The sequence below is a fragment of the Ictalurus punctatus genome, chromosome 12 (assembly GCF_001660625.3).
Source record: "Ictalurus punctatus breed USDA103 chromosome 12, Coco_2.0, whole genome shotgun sequence".
In the NCBI taxonomy this organism is placed as follows: domain Eukaryota; kingdom Metazoa; phylum Chordata; class Actinopteri; order Siluriformes; family Ictaluridae; genus Ictalurus; species Ictalurus punctatus.
The window spans coordinates 3,106,799-3,130,000 of NC_030427.2; the positions used below are offsets into that span (position 1 = coordinate 3,106,799).

Sequence of the window (23,202 nt, forward strand, 5' to 3'; positions counted from 1 at the left end):
CCCACCTCCAGGGTTGGGGGTTTGATTCCCACCACAACCCTGTGTGTGTGTAGTTTGCGTGTTCTCCCTGTGCTGCTCCCCCTGTCCAAAGACATGCATGGTAGGCTGATTGGCATGTCCAAAGTGTCTGTAGTGTATGAATGGGTGTGTGAATGTATATGTGAGTGTGCCTTGCGATGGCCTGGTACCCTGTCCAGGGTGTACCCTGTCCTGTGCCCTATGATCTCTGGGATACGCTCAAGGTTCCTGTATGATAGGAGATGTAGAAAATGGGGGTGGATGGAAACGAGAGTGAACTTTATTATCCTGAGTATCCAGTTACACAAATGGAGAAGTGAGTTTAGATTTGGCTAAATAAATCATACAATCTAGAAACAAACAAGTGGGATATAATCAGTGGTTGATTTTAGACACAATCATTCCTGATATTATTAATAATTCTGCTGTTGGTTTGAGTTGAGCACTGACAATCAAATTAAAAGAAGATGAAGCTAGCATTTAGTGGTTTGTTTTTTTTTTTGTTTGTTTGTTTGTTTTGTTTGTTTGTTTTTACAGTGGAGTGATGAGAAGAAATCCTCAGAGACTGCTACAGTGTCCTCCCAGGAATCCATGGCTAATCATAGGCTGAAGTGTTTCAGAGACATTCTGGACATTTTTTCTGTTTCTGAAAGCAGGACCTCGCACTCGCCGCGCAGTACTGGCCATTATCTTCTATGGAAAGTAGCTAAGGTTTGTCCAAAAAGTCGCTAGATATGTCGCTAGATGCTTTAAAAAAAAAAAAAAAAAAAAAAAGTTGCTAAAGGGGTCTGAGAAGTGGACCAAAGCTGTCCCTGTTAAAATGAATGAGTGAACGGGAGGAGGAGGAGGGGCTGCAGCGGGGAGTCATATTTTGAGTGAAAGGATTGTATTCGTGTTCTTTTGAAAATAAACCCTTTAAAGTGATTGTTATTTTTTATTTATTGATGTTTTATCATTCAAGCACTTTTTAACCACTTTTTTTAACATAAAAAAAAAAAAATTGGCTATTTTCAAGGTTTTCCAGTACTTAAATTTCCAAATGCCAAATTCAAGCACCTTGTACAAACCCTGTGGTAATAATTTTTCATGGATACATTTCCCAAACAAACAAACTAAAAAACTTCTAGTACTTCTAATTAATAAACCTATAACATCAGTTAGCTAGTATTTTCAAGTGCTAAACCCAAACCTCACACATTTGATGTTTTTTCTTTCTTTTTGTTCTTTGAACACTTCTTCTTCTTCCGCTTCTTCTTCTTCTTGTTTCAGATATATTTCTGCCACCTGTAAGTCAGAATGACAAAATTCTTGACTGTAATATCACTCAGGTAAAATAAATAAATCAATGAATTAATAAATAAGTAACAGTAAACCGATTTTCTGCAAATTTCATGGAACTATTAATAGACATTTTAGTGTATTAAATACAAATTATATCACACTGCTGTTGCACTCTGGAATCTGATAGGTCAGAAGGTCTGAAGGTTGCAATTCATATCTCAGGTTTATATTAATGTGCTCATTGTAATAAGTTATCCTTTCTATGATAGCAAATCATTCACAGAGACTTCTCTGGCAAACATTCCACATAATCAAAGTCTAATAATAAACAGATTTGTGCTATACTACTTTAATAAAAACTTTTAGTCGTTGATATGGTGAAGCTATCTATAAGGAGGTGTTTATTTAAGATTTATGGAAAGAGACTCGGGCCACAGATTTCTCCAGATTCTGAATTTTTTCATGATATGATGTGCTGTAGATGATGAGATAGTCATAGCCTTCACAATTTTACATTGAGGAGCATTATTCTGAAATTGTTCCACAAATTGTAGTTGTAGTTTTTCGCAGATTGGTGTACAGAGGCCCATCTTTACTTCTGAAAGAGTCTGCCTCTCTAAGATACACTTTTTATACCCAATCATGTTACTGACCTGTTGCCAGTTAACATAATTAGTAGCGCAATGTTCCTCCAGCTGTTTCTTTTTAGTAACACTTACTGTTCCAACCTTCTGTTGCCCCGTCCAAATTATTTTGAGACGTGTTGCGCCCATAAATTCAAAGTTACCTATTTTTTTCCTTTAAATGCTACATTTCCTCAGTTTACACATTTGATTTGTTTTTTATGTTCTACCGTGAATAACATATGGGTTTATGAGATTGCAAATCATTGCATTCTGTTTTTATTTACATTTTTCACAACGTCCCAACTTTTTTGGAATTGGGGTTGTAGTACTTCCTCCCATTACCCAGGAAAGTGAGATGTTGCTGTTTACAAATGTCAACATGTTTTTGATAATTATTGAGCATCACACCAAAAATTAATTAATGAGGACTGTCACCAAATTTCTGAAGCTAGGCCAAACATCCTAGCACTAGTTGACAAAAGTTAGTTTAGCATTTTTTGCTATGTGCCAAATTTGGTCATACAAATGGAGCAGAGCTAAGATCAGATAGCTGTTTATGAGGAACTGTATGTCTGATCAAGCTGAAATTTGATATGGTAGATATACCGTATGTGCTAATCTATAATAGATTCTCATGATGACTTAATTACTGAAAAAAAACATGCCTGTCATTGGCCAATCAGATATCAGATAATTGAAAAGTTTCCCATTAGGTTATTGCCACAAAACTTGAATAGAAAGTTCAGGGATGGACCTCCTAGTATCCAATGCAATCTCGCTCAAATTGGCTACCTGGGGCGTGCTGTTCATGTTTATAAGGGTCAGCGTTAAGTTCAAATAGCTGTTTCTCAGGAACCAAAATGCCAATTGAGCAGAATTTGCTGTGCACTTTCTGCTAATCTGTAACTGAATTACTTCAAAAATGTCTGCCTTCTGCCAGTCAGCTTTCAGCAGGTAGGTTACACAACTAGCATTGAGCCATCATCACAAAATGTGATATGCATAAGTATGTTCACATATGGTCTCTTTATTGTTCTATGAATCTTGACAAGAACTGGCCACTGGGAGTGCTATATGCAGGGAGTGTTTGGACAGATTGCCTCTTATCGCTATATTACTATTATTATTAGCAGTAGAAGTAGTTGTATTATTATTATTATTATTATTATTATTATTATTATTATTGCAGTAGTAGTACTGATATTTCCTACCGTTTTTTAAGTTTCATTTTCCACCTCTGGTTCTGTAGTCCAACAGATCTGACGCACTGAAGGCTGGGCATTGGTAGATATCGTCTATGATGAAAAATTAGTATTATTTATTTATGAATCTACCATACATGTCATGAACACAAACCTTTTGAATAATTTTGTCCCTCACAGCAGGGTTCATAAGATACTCACTGATGTTAAACTTCAATCTCAGAAATGCCCTCTTAGTAACAGGCACTAAAAAAAATTAGCAATGTTGATATTTAGCAGCTGTTGTAAAACTTAATTTGACTTCAAATGTATATGAAATTGTGAACTGGATATAAAAGTGTAGCCTGGAACCCCATAGACTTCCACTTCACAGAGCGTGAGAGCCTGGATAACATTGGGAATGATGATGTTCACATGACGACCCCTCATGTTGCAGGTGTAATTTGCAGAGGCACCAGCAGGGATGCTAGAGATAACAACACATCTGCAGGGGGAGAGAGAGAGAGACTTTGACTTTTAAAATATAATTTATTCTACAATTAAAAAACCTTAACATACAGAACACATTGTTTTAACGACCATTACCAATTGAAAAAGAGATTCTCGCCTCTTATAAGTCACCCCTTTGTTTACACACCATTTCTTCTCAAACATCGGAAGATCACCATTCATTTGGTAAAATTCATACTTTAATCTAATCCTAGACTCAACCAAGGCCTTAAATAATTTAACCATGTTTACTTCTTTCCCTTCTGATCCCATTTTGTCAGCCTTCCAAACGGCTAATTTTGCTTGACCGACCAAAAAATTCGAATAGGTACAGATTTCCTGCCTGTGGCGAGAATATCTACCCCCATAAATAAACCCTGTTTTCAAGAAAATGATCCCCAAACTACGAAACATTGTATACAATAGATTAAAGAGCGGAGATAGTTTACAACATTCACAAAAGACATGAAACACAGTATCGAGTTCATCACACAAAGTACACAGTGGAGACGGTGCATATTTACATTTAAACAAAAACACTTTTGTTGGTAATGCACAATGTAAAATCTGCCACTGTATGTCACCAGACTTTTTTTGGTAGAGGGTTCTTATACAATAACCGCCATTAAGGTTCATTATCTCCCGACTTCAAGAAATGAGTCCTCCATTTTGTATGCCTCCTCCCCCTTAGATGTCTGACAAAGTCGGACTTTACACAGGAAATATATGCATTTTGTTTGTTCACCATGGAAAACGGAAGACTTTGCAAGCCTTTAAAGGATAACAACATGTTTACATTGTCTCCATTGTTAATTTGAGCTACCTGTGGAGTTATGTACACTTCTGGAAAAAAAGACCTTTGTGTTACCACCGGACATAAACTTGGTTATATATTATCCCACAAACATGCAGGAAAAGATGTTTTCAAATCCTTTAATATGTTCCCGACTATTCTCTATGATCTACCAGTAATTTTTCTAGTTAGATTCTGTACTGAAAAACATTCTCTATTCGACAAGTCAAACAGGTTTCCAACTTTAGTTATCCCAGCTAAAACAAAGTTAGAAATTTCAGTGTTGGATATAATGCATTTTTTTAGAAAACCAAGGACTGTGCAGAAGTGGTTCATCAAAACCAAAATGTTCTTTCCGCTCCGACTTAAAGTAACCCCAAGCTTCAAGAACCGATTCATAAAACCTTATCTTAAACATGTCTTTTACCACATTTCCCGAAATCAGAAACATTTGTTTATCAAAATCCATCTTGTTTTTTCCACGTAGAATGGCAAGGCCAAAGCTAATCCATGGTAGAGAGTCCGATGAGTAAAGCAGTTTTTGGGCAGTCTGCAACCTCATGGATTTCACCTTAGAGGCAAAATGAATTAATCCCTGACCGCTATCAATTGTAGGGAGACACAGTACCCCAGGGGGGAAGCCAATGATGACCACCCCAAAAGAAGTCTACAAAGGCTTTTTGAAGTTGTGACAAAAGCTCTTTCTGAGGGTCCAACACGGTTAGACGATGCCACAGCATTGAGGTGGCTAGATTATTCACCACCAGCACCCTGCCTCTGTAGGAAAGCTGGGCTTGAATCCACTTCCATCTCTGGAGCTTGCCTGTCACTTTTTCTACAAGTCCTTCCCAATTCTTGTTCATGTTCTGTTCAGTCCCAAAGAACAGCCCCAGTATCTTAACCCCCTCTTTATTCCAAGGGTGCTGATGTGGAAGCTGAGGTGGATTTTGGTGTGACCAATGGCCTAACAATAAAGTGTCAGTTTTTCCCCCAATTGATCCGTGCGGAAGAAGCACTCTAAAAGATGTTGAGGCATGAGGTAAGATGTTTAACATCGTCTTCAGATCTAATGATCACTGGGATGTCATCTTTATACGCGGTGAGTTTCACCACTGCTGTGTTTGAAAGGTGAGATGTTGGAACTGTAAATCCTTGCAGCTTCTCTCTCAGCATCCTCAACATTGACTCAATGGAAATCGTGTACAAGAGACCAGAAAAACTACACCCTTGTGTCACACCTCTACCTACAGAAGAAGGTCTGGTCAAAATTCCATTTATTTTCAGCATACTATAGACATCTTTATAAAGAAGCCTTATCCATGAAATAAACTGATTCCCAAAGCCAAATCTTTCAAGTATTTTGAACAGGTATTCATGGTCAAATTTATCAAAGGCTTTTTCTTGGTCCAAACACACAAGACCAAGATCTAATGTATGCAGTTCCGTTAAGTACACCATGTCCCGCACAAAAAAAGATTGTGAAATATAGATCGCTAGGGTACACAGTAGGACTGATCTTCATGGATGATGGACGCTATAGATTTTTTAAGATGATTTGTCAGAGTTTTAGACAATATTTTATAATCAGTTCCTAAAAGAGAGACCAGTCGCCAGTTCTTCAATAAACCAAGATCTCCTTTCTTGGGTAAAAGAGTCACTACAGCTCTTCTACAACTGATGGGTAGGATATTTGACTCAAAGCTTTCGAGAAACACCTCATACAAATCCTGACCAATGAGGGACCAGAAGGCTTTATACATTTCAGAAGTCAAGCCATCCAATCCTGGTGATTTTCCCGAAGATTGCTGCTGGACAGCTTCCGTTAACTCCTGAAAGGACAAAGGTTTCTCCAGCTCTGCTTTATCTTCATGTCCAAGATGCGGCAGTCCATCTGAAAGCAGATTAATTGCTCCAAGGTCACATGGTTGTGCAGTATATAATTCTTCATAAAAAGATAGAGTTTGCAAAAAAAAAAAATTCTTTTCCGTTATTTCTTTCCCATTTAACAATTTAAGATGATTTATATTATTTTTTCTCTGATGTTCTTTTCCAATGAAAAAAAGAAAGTTGTTGAAGAATCCATGCTGTTTAACTGAAGATATCTTCCCAGTATGGATGTACTACGACTTATCTCTTCATACAAATTTTTCAAAATCATGTTGTACTCGTCAAGCATTTTTGCAGTTTCCATCTCTTCACCATCACTAATGGAGCTGCTTAGCTTCAGAATCTGCTGTTCCAAAAACTTAACCTTTTCCTAGTTCAGTCAGGTGACTCCTTGTGTATTGTTGGCACAAGAGCCGGATCTGTACATTTCCAATATCCCACCACTGGCTTAAAGTATTATACTGTGATTTTCTCTCTCTCCACTCTCCCCAAAACTGAGCAACTAATTGTACGAAAACTTTATCTTGCAATAATCTATTATTAAAAGCCAAATCTTATAATATGTGTTACTCTGCGTTATGGTCATAGTTACTGCAATATAGTGGTGATCCGAAAATGGTGTTGGCGAAATATCACTATTGGAAAATCTTCCTCTGTCGTTCATCTGAACATAAAATCTATCGAGTCGTGCACCGGAAACTGTATTAGAATTCATTTTCACCCATGTATATTGTTTACTGCCAGGGAAAGCTTCTCTCCATACATCTACAAGACTATGAAACTGAACAACGGTTTTGAGAGTCTCAGACGAATTTGGATGAGGTTCAACATGATTCCGATCCATAGTGTAATCAAATGTACAATTAAAATCACCAGCTAAAATTATTATTCTATTCTGCGAAACTTTTGAAATAACGTCTTTTACTTTTTTTAAAAAAGAAGCTCTTTCTGCCCCATCATTCGGAGCATAAATATTAATAAGAGATTGCGGTAACTCAAAGTGTAAATTCTATAATTTGCATTCTGCCAGGTATAATTTCTTCAGCTCTACTGTCTTGAATTTGTAAATCCGATGAAATAAGAACTTCTACTCCGGCACTCACGTTTGAATCATGGCTCACTGAGCCATTGCACCTGATTGTCCATATATGTGTGTGTGTTTCTTGCAGAAAAACTACACTTGCTTTTTTCCAACTAAAAAAATCGAACAAAGCGAATAATTTTTCAGCACCACGACATCCATTAATGTTCAAAGATAATAAGTTTAAGGATGCCATGATGCTGACTATTGAATAAATGACGAATGACATCGCAACACAGGTCTCATTATCTCCTCTCTTCATTACAACATATTCAAACCTTCTTCGCTTTATGGTTAATCATGACTTTTACCTTTGTTATTATTTTCCTGAAGTGATAAAGCTTCTGAATGCTAAGCTCTTCGTCAGTTGCTTTATTCATCGCCATTTTACACGACACCAAAAAGCGCTTTAAATCAGGGAAAAAAGTCTAAATTTGTGGTTTCCGAGCTCCTTTAGTCTCATCTAGAAAGTCATTAATTTGCTTTAATGTGTACAGTCTAGCACTGAGAGACTCTGTTCCTTCAGCATCATCCATATCAGAACAACTCTCTATGCTCTCTAGATCAACATCTGAGTCATTTTCAGAGTGAGCATACTCTGAACTCATGGTGGACATCTGAGTACAAATATCTACAGCTGCTTCACTTTCACCATCTCCTTTATTAGTTTCTATTTCTGTCTGTTCTTTTTATGATGGTTTATCATGTTCATTTACTGTCTGAGTCAATGTTTCTCCACTACTTGCCTGACTTACCCGCTCCTCGTTGTAATCATGATTTTCTACATCTCCTGCATCAGGATTCCCTTTAGGTGCTGTTTTAACATATGGAACGAGATGGTTCTGTCTATGCTCCTTCACTTTGGATCTCTCTTCCTCCTGAACTCAGGGAAGCCCAGACTTTTGGCATTTTTAAAGCTCTTCTCAAGACACACTTTTTTAAACTTGCATTCGACTGCTGATGTCTTTTTCAATTGTTTAATAATTATTTTTATTAGTATTAATGTTGTTATTTTTATTCTTATTAACCTTTATTTGTTTTATTTTTCTGTGGACTGTGATTTTATGTACAGCGCTTTGAGAAGCTGCTTTAAAGGCGCTTTATAAAATGAAGTTTATTATTATTATTATTATTATTATTATTATTATTATTATGGTTATTTTGTCTGGCATGTCGCTCGGTTGTTTGAAGATTAGACGGTCTGACATGTCCTAGTTCTCCGCACAAAAAACACAGCATATGATCCGAACTAATAAAGATTGTGTAATGTTTGCCTTCATTAGTCAGCTTTACAGCCAGACTGAGCGGATCCTGTTGTTGATTCAGAATCATGTTCGTAAATCGCCGAAACGACATAACGTGCTTGATATCCGGATTTTTCAGACCGAGTGGAATCAGGTCGTGTCATTAATCGCGAGTCCGCATTTAACCAGGTCATCTACCATCTGAACCTCGGCGAGAAAAACAACAACAGCTTTATTCATCCTACAAGCTGACTGGATATTTGACCACCGACCTGTTCACTGACTGCAACCAGCACATCTTCCACAGATACGGAGTCATCAGGTGTACGTTTAAATCCATGTCTCAGAGTCAAGCGTGAGAAATCTCCCCTTCACCCCATTTGTCAAAGTTTTCCGACCGAAGTCGGCGCTCAAAGAAGTTTTATGTCTAAGATTAATCTTTTTTTTTTTTTTACATGAATCTTAAAAAAGAACTAAGAAATTGATTAAAAGTAACAAACTCTCAAAAGTGTGCCGCAAAACTCTCGACTCCTCCCACTACCCACAATCCTGAGAGAGAGAGACAGAGAGAGTGAGAGAGAGAGAGATAGCAAGAGAGAGAGACAGAGCGAGAGAGACTTTTTTTTACTTTAAGACACCTTTAATGTATTCAGTTTTGGTATATTTACATATCTACATTTTTAAAATAATTATTTTCATTTTTTTAAAAAGAAGAAGAGAGAAGAACCCCCTCAGACCCCCCACCCCCACCCTCAACCCAGAAAACCCCAACCCTTTCAGTTCTACTACAAGTCCATTGTAGTCATATAGTGTGCAAATGTCCACAGTGCTATTCATATTATAGCTTTTCTTGCGGCTGATGTCCATTTTCTCAGTCTGAACCGTCTCCGTGGTGACAGCACGCCCAGGTTTTCAGTTTTTATTGCTTGTTGTGCAGATTGAATTATTTTTTTTCCCTGCCCGAGAAGTAGTTAGTTAGCAAGACGTTACGATTTCCTTTTGTTAAGTCTAGAAAACAGTTTAACTGTTTAAACTGTTACCTGATCCTGCTTCATTCACCTCCTTAAACCCTGCCTCTGATGCCCATATCCCCAATCTGAAGCGTCTCGTTGGTGACAGCACGCCCAGATTCTCACCTGTTGTTGTGTGCTCCACAGATTTTATGAATTTTTTTCTATCCGGAAAGTAGTTTGTTAGTACGACATCATCTTGTCCTAAAATCTGCTCCAAGAACCAGGTTAACTGTTCTATGGTGTAAAATTATCCTGGCTGTTCGACCACATCCTCCTCCATGTCTGTGAGGGGTTCTCCTCCTGTAGCTCCTGCGCTGCGGTCTGGTTCTCCTGCATCACAACACTATGTTGTGGCTGTTTGGAAAACATAAAGGTAGTCGCTTTTAAACACTCTGTGTCTACTACTTTTATCTCTCTCATAGTACATTTACATTTATTCATTTAACAGAGTGTTAGAGGACCTGTAGACTGCACAAATACTAAGGACATTACAATTTATCATTTCACTTACAATTAAGTTCTACTAAAGCAATGAATTTGGGGCATGTTCTCAATAGTGATATGACCAATAGTGGACTCGTGTATAGGCTACACCTGCTAATACATTTGATGGACTATTTTGCACTACTACACGTAGCTAACGCTAGTCATATTTAGCAGTGTAATTTGAATATCTACTCTTTAGTTTACTGTAGCAGTGGATAAGAAGGAAAACATTTCATTTGACAAATCTGCTCATCTAGAGAGGGCTTTTCATTTGTGCTATAGGAAAGATAAGCATGATTACATTTCTGCTTATTCATGTAAACCTCAACTACATTGTGTAATCTAATTTCATGTATTGATAAATTTTTTATTTTATTTTTAAAATCTTTTGTCATTCGCACACGTAGCCTTCTAGCTCCACAGCCTTTGGACTGTGGATAGTAGATAAAAGTAGTAGACACAGTGTGCAATATGTGCAATGTTCAGTACGTCATATAATAATAATAATGAGTCTTTATTGATCACATATACATTACAGCACAGTGAAATTCTTTTCTTTGCATATCCCAGGTTGTTAGGAAGTTGGGGTCAGAGCACAGGGTCAGCCATGATACAGCGCCCCTGGAGTAGAGAGGGTTAAGGGGCTTGCTCAAGGGCCCAACAGTGGCAGTGCTGCCCCCATCTTGAATCATATTACCGTAAATACTTAAATGTGCAGTCATTTGTTTCTTTTTTTCACTTTTTTATTCAATTCCTGCTTATTCAGGCTCAGAGTCATGTAGGCTGCATTGAATTTTATTTTCAATTCCCTCATCTCTTTTTCAGTGACTTTATCACTAGCACGTTGCACTGCTTTCACGATTGGGGTGGCACAAGGGGCAGACCTAACAATGACACAATCCCTGGCGTTCTCATGTTTTGTACTGTCTCCATGCTTCTTTACGGTTTCTTTTTTAAAATGACTCGAACTGGTAATGAACTCTGTTTTACCAGCAATATCTTGTCCTGCTTTAGCACAAAAGGTGCAGTACATTTTCCCTTTGTCATAACGTAACCAGGCGAACTCATGTAGCCAAGCTGATTTAAACTGTCTTGTCGGGATGAGAGCCGCAGGGACGGGAGAAGACTCAACTCGCTGCGCTTGGCTGTCATCATCTATAAAAGATTGCACACCGATTGAAACGGGCTGGGATGACTCAAATGTCACTTGGGAACTTTCACTGGTCGAGTTGGTCTCAACATCGTGGGCATCTGATGTAGAGGAGGCAGGGTTTGGACAGGCAGGGGATGAGGAAAAAGTCTGATATTTTTCTTGTCAGCTGACTAACGTTAGTTAACTACGCAGTTAGCTAGCCTACATATAACGGATAAATTCACATTCTAACAAACTAAACCACATCAAACTAAATTAAACACCTTTAATAAAAAGGCTCAGGCAGGGTTAGGTTAGGGGATGACTCAACCCAACACTCAACCCAACACTCAACCCAACCCAACCCAACACCTCCCACTTGGTGTGGGAGGTGGCACAGGCACAAAACCTTGTCCTTCATTCTGTATATATTTCTCTATATGTATTTAACATTCTATGAGAAAATATCAGTTGTATAAAAAAAAAATGGAAAAGAAATTATATATATTTTTTAATCTATATATTGTGTTAAAAATGAATTCTGCCACTTTAAAAAAAAATAATTTTCATGAATCTCATGAAAATGAATCACATGTAAATGAATCACATGAAAATGTATCACTTGAATATGAATCTCATGAAAATGAATCATACGTAAATGAATCACGTAAATGAACCATATGAAAATGAATAAATAAATTAAAGACTTTAATAAAAAAATCTGTCTAAATGTAAGACGTTTTAGGTGAGGTTAACTATTGGGGGTTGGAGGATCAGTTTAGAGAACATATTATTTGTTTCTGATGGTTAAGTTCAGGGTTAGGGTTGGCCCCTAAGTTTCAACATTGGAAAAGGGAGTTTTTATTGGTTAAAAATTAGGTGATTAGAGTTTATTGTTTGGGTAAGCCCCTAGATTTCAAGATAAAAAATGGTTTTAATGGTTGGAATAGAAGTTCTAATTGCGTTTAAGGGTACTGGATCTATGTTCCCCATCCCTATTGTCCAACTTGTACAGATGAAATTTAATCTGGCCCAAATTTAGGGCCGAACCAGGAAAAAGTTCCATTAATTTTGTCCATGTTCCCTCTCAGATCCTTCTTCCTATTGATTACTCCCCTCCCCCCTGAGAAGAAATGCCTTTCTCTCTATTAATATATACCCCCACACACATTTTATATATAATATTATATTATATTTATATTTTTGTGTCACGATATGAAGGTTGAGACGGATGCAAGTGCAGATTTTTCAAGTTTAATAAAGAACTTAACAAAATACAAAAGACACTGACATTGGGGCAAATCACTGTGGCAAAGACTAAACATAAACCAAAGAGAAAAACACAGCACCAGGGACAAAGGTAAAGAAAGACAAACGTGAGACAAAGAGTGCAGTGAAAACTGGCTAAATACACAAGTGCTTACCAGGAATGTGATCCAGGTGCAGGTGGTCATGTGACTGTGATGCAGTGGCTGCTGGGAACTGTAGTTCAGATTTCCTTCTCTGATTACATGACATAATGGTGAATGGTGTAATATGTGGTAATGTACGGGTATTACTCTGTGTGTGTGTGTGTGTGTTTATACAGAGGCTGAATGTGTTGGCCACTCTGGTTCAGGGTAACTTACCCAAAATACATCAGAGCATCATCACAGCTCTCATTACTGTGGATGTCTATGCCAGAGACATCGTCACCGAGCTCATCAATGAAAGGGTACAGACAGCTACACACCTTCTCTTCAGAGCGAAGGGAATCATGGGTGTGGTCAGATCTGATTGGTCAGAAGCTGTTAATAAATCTTTTAAAAATAACTGCAGCTCTGACAGCAGTGCATATGCAGATCAGTTCCCAGGTTTATACAGTATGAACGCACTCATTATAAACTATCCACGCTATATCGTCAGCGAGAATGCCCAATTCGTATACAATGAGATTGTGTATATATCACATGTCTTTGTGTATGTGTTCACGTAGGTGGACTCGAGCAGTAACTTTGATTGGCAGAGGCAGCTGTGCTAATACTGGGACGTGGATCTGGATAAGTGCGTGGCCAGAATGGCTCTGTATCAGTACGTCTACGGATATGAGTACCCGGGAGCCTGCCTGCGTCTGGTCATCATCCCGCTCACAGTAAAGACGTGTTAACAATACGTTAAGACTTCATAATGCATAATGTAGTGTAGTGCATGTTATTATAATAATATTTATTTAAATACTATGCGTAATGCATTACGGAGGCTTTATAACATGCTTCGAATGCATTTATCGCTCGTTATAGGCGTGTGAAAGAGTGAAGTCTTAAAGATACGTTTGTGTGTGACCTTTCCATCAGGAACGCGTTTAACGTAGAAGTCTTTAGTTATTTAAACTAAGCATTGGTGGTTCAGTGGTAGAATTCTCGCCTGCCACGCGGGAGGCCCGGGTTCAATTCCCGGCCAATGCAGACGTGAATTTTGAAAGTTAAGCCTTCACCAAAAGAACATTACAAGCCTTATCATTTCTGCCCAAACTATACCAACTCCATGCTGCTGAAATATACAAGAGCCTTAGGATGCTCCTTGTCAATTTTGAAACCAAATTGCTGCGTCAGCACAATACTTACCTGGAAAGCGCCCTCTGTGAAGTCTGGGTTAGATTCCAGGCCAATGCACAACTGAGTTTTGGAGACGTTTGTGTTGCTTGTGTTGCTTCACCCAAAGCACTTCACAAGCCTTATCAAATATGGAAGAGATTCTCCTTTAGAATTTTAAACCAAATTGCTGAAGCAGCACAATACTCAGCTTTAAATCACACTCTGCGAAGTCCATGGATTTTTAAGATAAGCATTGGTGGTTCAGTGGTAGAATTCTCACCTGCCACACGGGGGCCAGTCACACATAGGTGTAGAGCGCTGACTAGCCAATAGAAAGCGAGGAAAATCCAGGAGGAGGGACGGACGAACCTAACATAAAAACATCCGTTCAAATATTTATATTATATTATCTGTTACATATTGTATCTATGTAATTTTTTAAAAGCGGCATTGTCAACATTTACTATTCCGATACTCTTTCAGTGTGTAAAATTAACTGTTAAAGAAGAATGTGAAATCAACAGTTGTCAAAATTAAAATAACTATCTAAATAATATATGCAGGGTGTGTTATAGTAAGTTATTGAAAATGTATTCCAAATAAGCACTAAGATTTTAAAACATTTACAAATACAAGCTAGATAAAACATATTTACAAATGCACAGGACAATTTTGTTTTGTTTTTTTAAATACAATGTTGTCTATACACAATTCCACAATGGGGGGGGGAGAGAGAGAGAGAGAGAGAGAGAGAGAGAGAGAGAGAGAGAGAACACAGAAGACGTAGAATGAGATTCATGGACAACAGTATTACACAGGATTTGTAACTGTTTACCAAAATCCAACCTTGTGCTTGGCTTGCAATCAGACATGCCATGCACAGACCTTAAATACTGTGTTTCACAACAAAGTTATTTTCTCTTTTCAACAATCCACCTCTGCCTCTCAGCCTCATAGAATGAGGACTGCTGAAACTCTGCCCATGCCGTCTCTGCATTCATTCCCTGTACTTGATACAGGAAGAGCACTTTAGAAGGACAGTAAATGTATTTGCCTGCCACTCCAGGGAAACCAGTGTGGATATGAGGGCTATTGGGTCCTTGTTTTAGTGGCTGGTGGCAGAACCTGCACAGATGACCAGAAGGCCCTCTGCAGAGTATGCCTCAAAGACTTTCCTGGAGCAGTAGAAGTATTTAACATCACCAGCCTGCTAAAAGAAATGTACAGAGGAGCCATCACCCATGTAACAAGAATGTGGCTGACCACAAGCTAAACAGGATCTAATTTGTTTTTTTGGTGTCTTCTCAACTGCTGCCTGTGTCAGAGGTGCGTCTTCAGGAACACCACTAGCAGGTGGATTGAACGGAGCGGGGGGCTGTATTGTTCCTGACCACATCTTCTCTTTGAGGTGTTGACTTCTCTTGCAAAGAAGGATTGTCTTTAATGCTTCTTGCCTCTTCAGATGAGCCCCGAAGTAAATCACCTGATGGCCTCTCCTGAAGGACACATTGATTCTCCCAGGGATTTTTTTTTCTTCATGCTGATGGCCTGAATAGTACCCATAGATATGAACAATTAGCATAAATAAATATATAAGAATAATTTACTTAGTTATGCATTATGTTTTGTAAAGTAAAATTATGGTAACTGATTCTTTTAAAATAACTTGACAGGTTTCATATTAGAGCAAAAGATCAATGGCCCAAAATTTAATTATACAACTATTGAAACGATACACATCTACTCTAATATATTCTAACTTAATCTAACATAACTGTGTGATCTGCTCACTTGTTACCAAAAGACTTTATTTTAAGTGTGTTTGACTACTGAACAAACAGTAGACAATAGAAATGTCACTCGGCATACAAACGTATAATGATATTCCTGAATTGACACTACATATATAGTTTAAACCATTCAAATGATATTCATAATATACCGATGTTTCTTTTGAGTAAATAAGCAATTTTGTTATTTATAAGTCGCTTTGGTTAAAAGCGTCTGCTGAATGAATAAATGTAAATGTAAGTGTACAGTTCACTTTACCTACCGCCTAAGAGCGCTTTTTTTCTCAGGTAAAATGATGAATGTTAATCGCTGTCTGGGGGAAAAAGAAATAAACAAAAAGAGATGAAAGCCGAAAAAATAAAGCCAATAAAGTATTAACTGGTTTATGAGGTAGTGGAGGCAATTCAAAATATAGATCTTCAAAAAAAAAAGAAAAAACAACACCAAGCTTCGGAACGGCGCCATGGAATCAACATGTGGCAAAGATATATTATTAAAAATATATTGCATCCGTAGTGATAAGGACTACTACTGAGAATTAATTGGAGAAGTTAAGGATAACTACTTTCTGTTCTGGGAAAGTTAAGCAGAACTACTTTCAGCTAACTTCCCTGGCAGCAGTGGGATTTGAACCCACACCCCCGAAGAGACCGGAACCTAAATCCAGCACCTTGGACCACTCAGCCACACTACCCCAAGCCGGCAAACAAGAAATCTGGCATGGGCGTGACAAATGGACTGTTGTGAGACTCAAGTGCCTTTCGCTTAACCGGCTCTGGCGGAGACATCTAACCATTTCCAGCTGAAGACAGAGCTAAGGCGTGGTCTTTTGGACGTGATTCGTCTAGGCTTAAGACCCCATGGTCCGCGGTCACATCGGTAGTGTTTGCGGAAGAGCTCTTCTGCTATGACCTTACATCCCACTTATGGTGGTGCTTGAAAGTTTGTGAACCCTTTAGAACTTTCTACACATCTTCATTACCAGGACCTAAAACATCATAAGATTTTCACACAAGTATTAAGAGTAGATAAAGAGAACCTAATTAAAGAAACCAGACAAAAATATTACACATGGTCATTTATTTATCGATGAAAATGATCCAATATTGCATACCTGTGAGTGGCAAACGTATGTGAACCTTTGCTTTCAGTATCTGGTGTGACCTCGGTGTGCAGCAACAACTGCAAACAAACGTTTCCGGTAACTGTTGATCAGTCCTGCACGTCAGCTTGGAGGAATTTTAGCCCATCCCTCGTTACAGTACAGTTTCATGTCTAGGATGTGGGTGGGTTTCTTCACATGAGCTGCTTGCTTCAGGTCCTTCCACAGCATTTCTATTGGATTGACGTCAGGACCTTGACTTGGCCATTCCAAAACACTGACTTTATTCTTCTTTAACCATTCTTTGGTAGAACGACTTGTGTGCGTAGGGTTGTTGTCTTGCTGTGCGGCCCACTTTCTCTTGAGATTCAGTTTATGGACTGATGTCCTGACATTTTCTTTTAGAATTTGCTGGTATTATTCAGAATTCATTGTTCCATCAATGATGGCAAGCCGTCCTGGCCCAGATGCAGCGAAACAGGCCCAAACTGCAATGCTACCACCACCATTTTTCAGAAATGGGATACGGGTCTTATGCTGGAATGCAGTGTTTTCCTTCCCCCAAACATAAACCTTCTCATTTAAACCAAAAAGTTCTAGTTTGGTCTCACCTGTCCACAAAACATTTTTTCGAGTAGCCTTGTGTCTTGTTCATGTGATCTTTAGCAAACTGCATGCAGGAAGCAATGTTCTTTATGGAAAGCAGTGGCTTTCTCCTTGCCATCCTGCCATGCACACCATTGTTGTTCAGTGTACTCATTATGGTGGACTCATGAACATTAACATTTGCCAATGCCAGAGAGGCCTTTAGTTGATTAGAAGTTACCCTGGGATCCGTTGTGACCTCGTGGACAATTACATGTCTTGCTCTTGGAGTGATCATTGTTGGTTGACCACGCCTGGGGAGGGTAACCATGCTCGTGAATTTCCTTCATTTGAACACAATCTGTCTGACTGTGGATTGGTGGAGTCCAAACACTTTAGAGGTATTTTTTTAACTTTTCCAGCCTGATGAGCATCAACAACTCTTTTTCTGAGACAAACTTCCTTTTTTCATACCATGATACACTTCCACAAACATGTGTTGTGAAGATCAGACTTTGATAGATCCCTGTTCTTCAAATAAGACAGGGTGCTCACTCACACCTGATTGTCATCCCGTTGATTGAAAACACCTGACCCTAATTTCCCCTTCAGACTAACTGCTCATGCAGACGCCAACAGTGTCTGCACCATGCACGCTTCCTTTACAGAATGCGCTTAAGCAAGGTCTTTACAAGAAAAATAGGATCCAAACCCACATGGGCTGTGCACAGCAGATTGGCAGTTCATCACCTTAACCTCTTGCTGACATAGCTCACGCGTATGAAATTACATCCCGGTGTGTGGAGCAATAAAGAGGTTTCGGTGCAGGTTCTCTGCCCCTGTCGTCTGGACTGCGGAATGCGTTCTGCGTTGACGGACTTCCAGAGACGCAAGAGTCTTACAGCAGCTGTGGCCAAAAAGCATAGAAATACAGTTCACGGTTGCAAAACACATAACCACAGTGCTAGCTTTTCACATTTCTCCACCCTCTCTAGTGCTAGCTCAGGGACCTGTACAAAGCTTCCTGTTTGTAGGCGTGAAACAGACTGCAACAAAGCCAGACATTGCTGGAAAGAGGAGGCAAAATGTCAAGTTTGCGATGAGGATGGGATTCGAACCCACGCGTGCAGAGCACAACAGATTAGCAGTCTATCGCCTTAACCCCTCAGCCACCTGAACTTGCTTTATTATTTGCAGGTGCCTTGTACAGTAAGACAGGGTAACTAATACTCAAAAGCTTGTTTTGTGTGTTAACATGTACAGTAGATGGACATATTTTTTCTGGTGCTGTGTGACTGCAGAATGTAGTGCAGTTAACACAGTAAATTTCCTTGGATGCTCACTTTTAACTCGAGGAGGTCACAGTTTGCCCAGACATCTTTTATTTAAATCTGTCAGTCTGTCACCCACACGTCATTCTGGGGGACGAAGAGGAGGAAGCTGGACAGATACATTTATTTATTATTGCTGTTTCCTCAATCCAGTGCAGAAAGAAGAAAAACAACACAACTGATTTAAAATAAAAATATAGAAAACAATCTAATGTAAGGTTCTGATCCGGTTTGCTTTCAGCAGGAAGGCTGTCCTCTTTCCTGTTGCTCTTTCTCTTCTATTAGTCCATTTGTCCAGTCTGAATCGGTTTGATTGTTTGATTCGTTTCGAGACGATTCGGAGTCAAGTAATTTTCTAGTGAGAGTCGCACACTTCCAAACGAACTAGACTGAGATGAGTATTTGATTCTCACTAGAAAGTGATTTGACTCTGAATCAACTCTAAATGAATCAGTCAAACTGATTCAGACTTGATAAAAGGACTATGAGATGTGATTAAGATATATATTCCAATGTTTTGCTTTACAATTCCACTGTGTGTGTGTGCGCACCTGTGTGTGTTTTTCAGGAGAACGAGAAACTCTGACACAAGAGTACATCCTGACCATTGGTACTGTGCACACATCAACATACACACACGTCTCCATGCTAGACATCTCAGGAGCTTTCACACACAGTGCTAGGAATATCCCGGGACAGAGAAACGCACCTCCTAAGTGAGCGAGTTTAGCGTCAACCGGTGAAATTTGCTGTAGCGTGAACGCTTCGCCTCTGTGAGCTTCACTCTCTGTCAGGTTCACTGTAATTAGACATAAAATGTACATAATTATTTTGCATACATTTAGGATTTAATGGTTTTTTTTTTTACTCTTCAAGGAACAGAAATGATCTTTCGAGGCAGCTTCTTCATCACTACCTGCTCCGTTTGACTCAAAAATGTAACGACCGGTTTCAAAAAGTCACAATGTCTTCAGTTCATGTGATTTTGCTGTTGAATTTAAACAGGAAATGTGAAATATTTTTGTTCCTTTATGTTTCCTCTACTGTCTTTTTGTTGTGATCTTGAACACAGTTGTATTTTTTTTAAAAGAATACATAAATGATCATTCTATTTCTCTCACTTTCCTTGTCCTAATTGTCCTGTAGTTGTGTTGTGCTTCCCTTTATAAATGCATCATTGATGGCTTTAAGTAAGGTGAAAGAATAGGATGCAGTTTCCATAATGCAAATATTAAGAAATCATGAAGAACTAATGATACACGGATTTATAACAGACACGTATATGATGGAATGGAACTCCCATAATGCACCGGGGCAAACAAAACGAAAACATTAAAAAAACCATGTCATTTCTAATTAGTTATTGCAGTAAATGATGTTATATTCATTACAGGTCTTTTGCCTGTACAACTGTTCAGAAGAGTTTGATTGAAAAGTGTTTCCATAATCCGTACCATAAATAGTATAACTACTTTTTAATTTTTTTATTTATTATACAAACCTCCCCCTCAATGATGCAAGCCCAGCCCTAGAGATAATTCCAAGACAGCTTCCATATTGAGTGAATGGTGGAAAATTTGTCTACATCTAGAAGTGATTGTGAAACTATAGTAGTAATCTGGCTCAGTGTTATGTTACGGTACCTTGTCAGGAAGCAAGCACAGGTGGTGCTGAAACAGGAAGGCGAGGAGAAGAAGGTAAGGTTTTCGGGCGAACAGTCAACACTGGGCAAGGCAGGTAATCATGGTCGAGAAACGAGTACAAAGGCTTGGTGAGCGCCAGAGATGAGAATTCTGAGCGTTTACTTCATGAGCTAGTACTGCGCGAACTTCCTCTTAAATGCTGTGTTAGTGAGTGAGTGCAGGTGTCCGCAATCAGAATTCCGGAAAATGTGTGCGTGTCTGGGAAGTGTAGTCCTCGTCGGCCATGTTTGTAGTTCGCGCTGCACTCTGGGAACTGTAGTTGCGAGTTCGCCGTGAAGTGACACTCAGGGAATGGTGGCTTGAGCCCATCTCCTTTCTCTACCAGATGTTAATCATTTATTTCTTTATTTGTTGGTTGACTGTTTTGTTTTTGCTATGCAGTATAAAAGACCAAAGTGGTACTTAAAAAAAAAGAAAAAGAAAGAAAAAGTCAATTACATTTATAACAACAACTACAACAACAAAAAGTCAAATGGAGATGTACATTGCTAAATTTTCAGTTCTACTTCGTTAAAAAGTAGGAGCGTAACAGGTTTTAATACAGTTTATAACTCATATCTATCTCTAATCAAAGCCTACATCTAACCAAACATTCAAAATAGTAACTTCCTAAGTCTTGAGAATGTTTATCAAGTCAGTGAAAAATAAAGCATTTCATTAGGACATCACCAGGTTAAATAACAGCACATAAAACACTTAATCCTAGCATGAAAACTAGCATTGGCTTTCTGTTTCTAGCTGCTACGACTCATTTATATAGGTGTTACGTTCTCCAATGTATTTATATTTGCTCTATGTGCCATTTGTGTGTCTGTGCCGGTGGTGGGATGGGTTTCTTTTGTCTCCTCCCCCTTCTGTAGGCGCGGCACATGCATGCCTCACGTTCCGGCTTGCTAGTGGATGATCACATCTTGTCCACGCCTTCTCCGGCCTTGTGCGCAAGGATTGGTTGGCTGCACGTTTCCGGAAGTGTACTTAAGCCTCGTCAGTCTCCATCCCAGGACAGATCATTGCCATTGCTTTGTGTATAGTGAGAAGTGCTTTTCGTGTATGACTATCTCGCTTGTGTATGACCTTATGCCTGATTCGACTTTGTTTATGCTCTGCCCGGTTACGATTCGAGTGATACTCTTGTGTTTATATGTACATATTATTTTGTTAATTAACACACTAATAGGCACCTGTGTAAATAGTGCATGGTTAAGAGTAGGTAGTAGGAAGTCAGCGCGATTTATGTTGATTCTGCTTTTCTCCTGGTTCTGGGTTAGCTGGTGAGTGAGGGAAGACGGTGCATTTTATTTTGTTTTCTTTCCTTGTAAGTAAAAAGTCAATTACCATTATAACAACAACAAAAATTCAAATGGAGGAGATGTACATTGTAAAGTTTTCAGTTTCTTGTAAGTTTCTTTTTCTTGTTTCGTTAGTTTTCTTTCTGCACAGTTAGAGGGTATTTTTGTTTATTATTTTGGCCTGGTCGGATTCTGAAGTGATAACCACTATAGATATATAAAAGGTGAATAAAACAAAGCAAACACACTCTTGGTCTCGCCAACCCTTTCCTTTTTTTTTTTATTGTATGTTGCGGCCTGACCTAGACCATAACAGAATTGGGGGCTCATCCTGTGCTTTCCCTCCTTTCGTCCCGTTTCTCTTTCGGCGTGTTTGTCTGGCGGATTTATCCTTGTGGTGGGGGGAGGGAGGGAGGGAGGGTGTGTGTGTGTGTGTGTGTGTGTACGTACGTACGTACACAGGTTATAAGACATGGCTACAAAATTTAACCTGGATCAGTTTACCTTTTGTCCCACGTTAGAGCAGTTTGAGCGACGCTGTAAGGATGATCTGTTGCTCCTTGCGGACTTTTACAGCGTATCGGTTGCACGGAGCGCCACCAAGCGAGACATCAAAAAGCTGCTGTATGAGGAGCTTGTAAAACAGCGAGTCATGCTTGAGCCTACCGAGGCGGGTGTTGCATCACCGGTCAGTGGTTCCGAGGATTTGGCTGCAGCGGAGGCTGGGGCCAAGCCCGAGGAACCGACGCGCATAGATCCCGCGGTAGTAGACTCTCCATTAGAGGAACCCATGCTCGCACTGCAACTGAAGAAACTTGACCTTGTCGTCTGCAGTATCAAGCTCAGCTACAGTTCCCCACACTGGAGCTGGAAACTAATAAGGAGATAAAGCTGAAGGCGCTGGAGTTAGAGTCGTTGTGAAATAGGCCAGCTCCCGGTTCACCTGCGTCTCCTGCACCTGCGCTTCCTCTGCCTGTTCATCAGTCATCGCCTGTGCTAGAGCTTGCGCCTCGTGGCACCTCGTCTGAGAGTCCTGCTGGTTTTGATGTTGGTAAACACATTGCTTTAGTTCCTGTGTTTAGGGGAAGTGAGGTGGACACCTATTTCCCTGTGTTTGAGCGCACTGCTGCCACTCTGCAGTGGCCTAGAAATATTTGGTCTTTATTGCTACAGTGCAAGTTTGTGGGAAAAGCTCAAGAAGTATGTTCTGCTCTAACGGTGGAACAAAGCTTGGAGTATGAGACAGTTAAATCAGATGTGTTACGGGCATATGAACTTGTCCCTGAAGCTTACCAGCAGAAATTTCGAAAGCATGCCAAAACCGCCATCCAAACATATGTTGAGTTCGCGCGTGTAAAGTCTGCGTTCTTTGATAAGCGGTGCGCCGCAGATAAGGTCGTTACTTTAGATCAGTTAAAAGAATTGATCCTGCTGGAAGAATTTAAGACCTGTATTTCTGACAAACTTGTGGTTTATTTGAATGAGCAAAAAGTCTCTTCACTCGCTGATGCTGCCGTTTTGGCTGATGAGTTTGTGCTCACGCACAAAACTGTATTCTCCCCTCCGCGTGGTGATG

The 23,202-nt window shown here is 39.3% G+C and overlaps 1 long non-coding RNA gene and 2 other non-coding genes across 3 annotated transcripts; 1 reads left to right on the forward strand and 2 right to left on the reverse strand.

The window, feature by feature from the left end:
- Window positions 1–1,461: 1,461 nt before the first annotated feature.
- Window positions 1,462–9,238, reverse strand: LOC128634252 (uncharacterized). The gene is made up of 3 exons (XR_008397584.1): window positions 8,894–9,238; window positions 3,329–3,611; window positions 1,462–3,220 (listed from the first exon to the last, which is right to left on the reverse strand). It is a non-coding gene; the product is annotated as an uncharacterized LOC128634252 (long non-coding RNA).
- Window positions 9,239–13,625: 4,387 nt separating this feature from the next.
- Window positions 13,626–13,696, forward strand: trnag-gcc (transfer RNA glycine (anticodon GCC)). Its single transcript has one exon. It is a non-coding gene; the product is annotated as a tRNA-Gly (tRNA).
- A 2,532-nt stretch (window positions 13,697–16,228) lies between these two features.
- trnal-uag (transfer RNA leucine (anticodon UAG)) lies at window positions 16,229–16,310 on the reverse strand. Its single transcript has one exon. It is a non-coding gene; the product is annotated as a tRNA-Leu (tRNA).
- Between the last annotated feature and the right edge of the window lie 6,892 nt (window positions 16,311–23,202).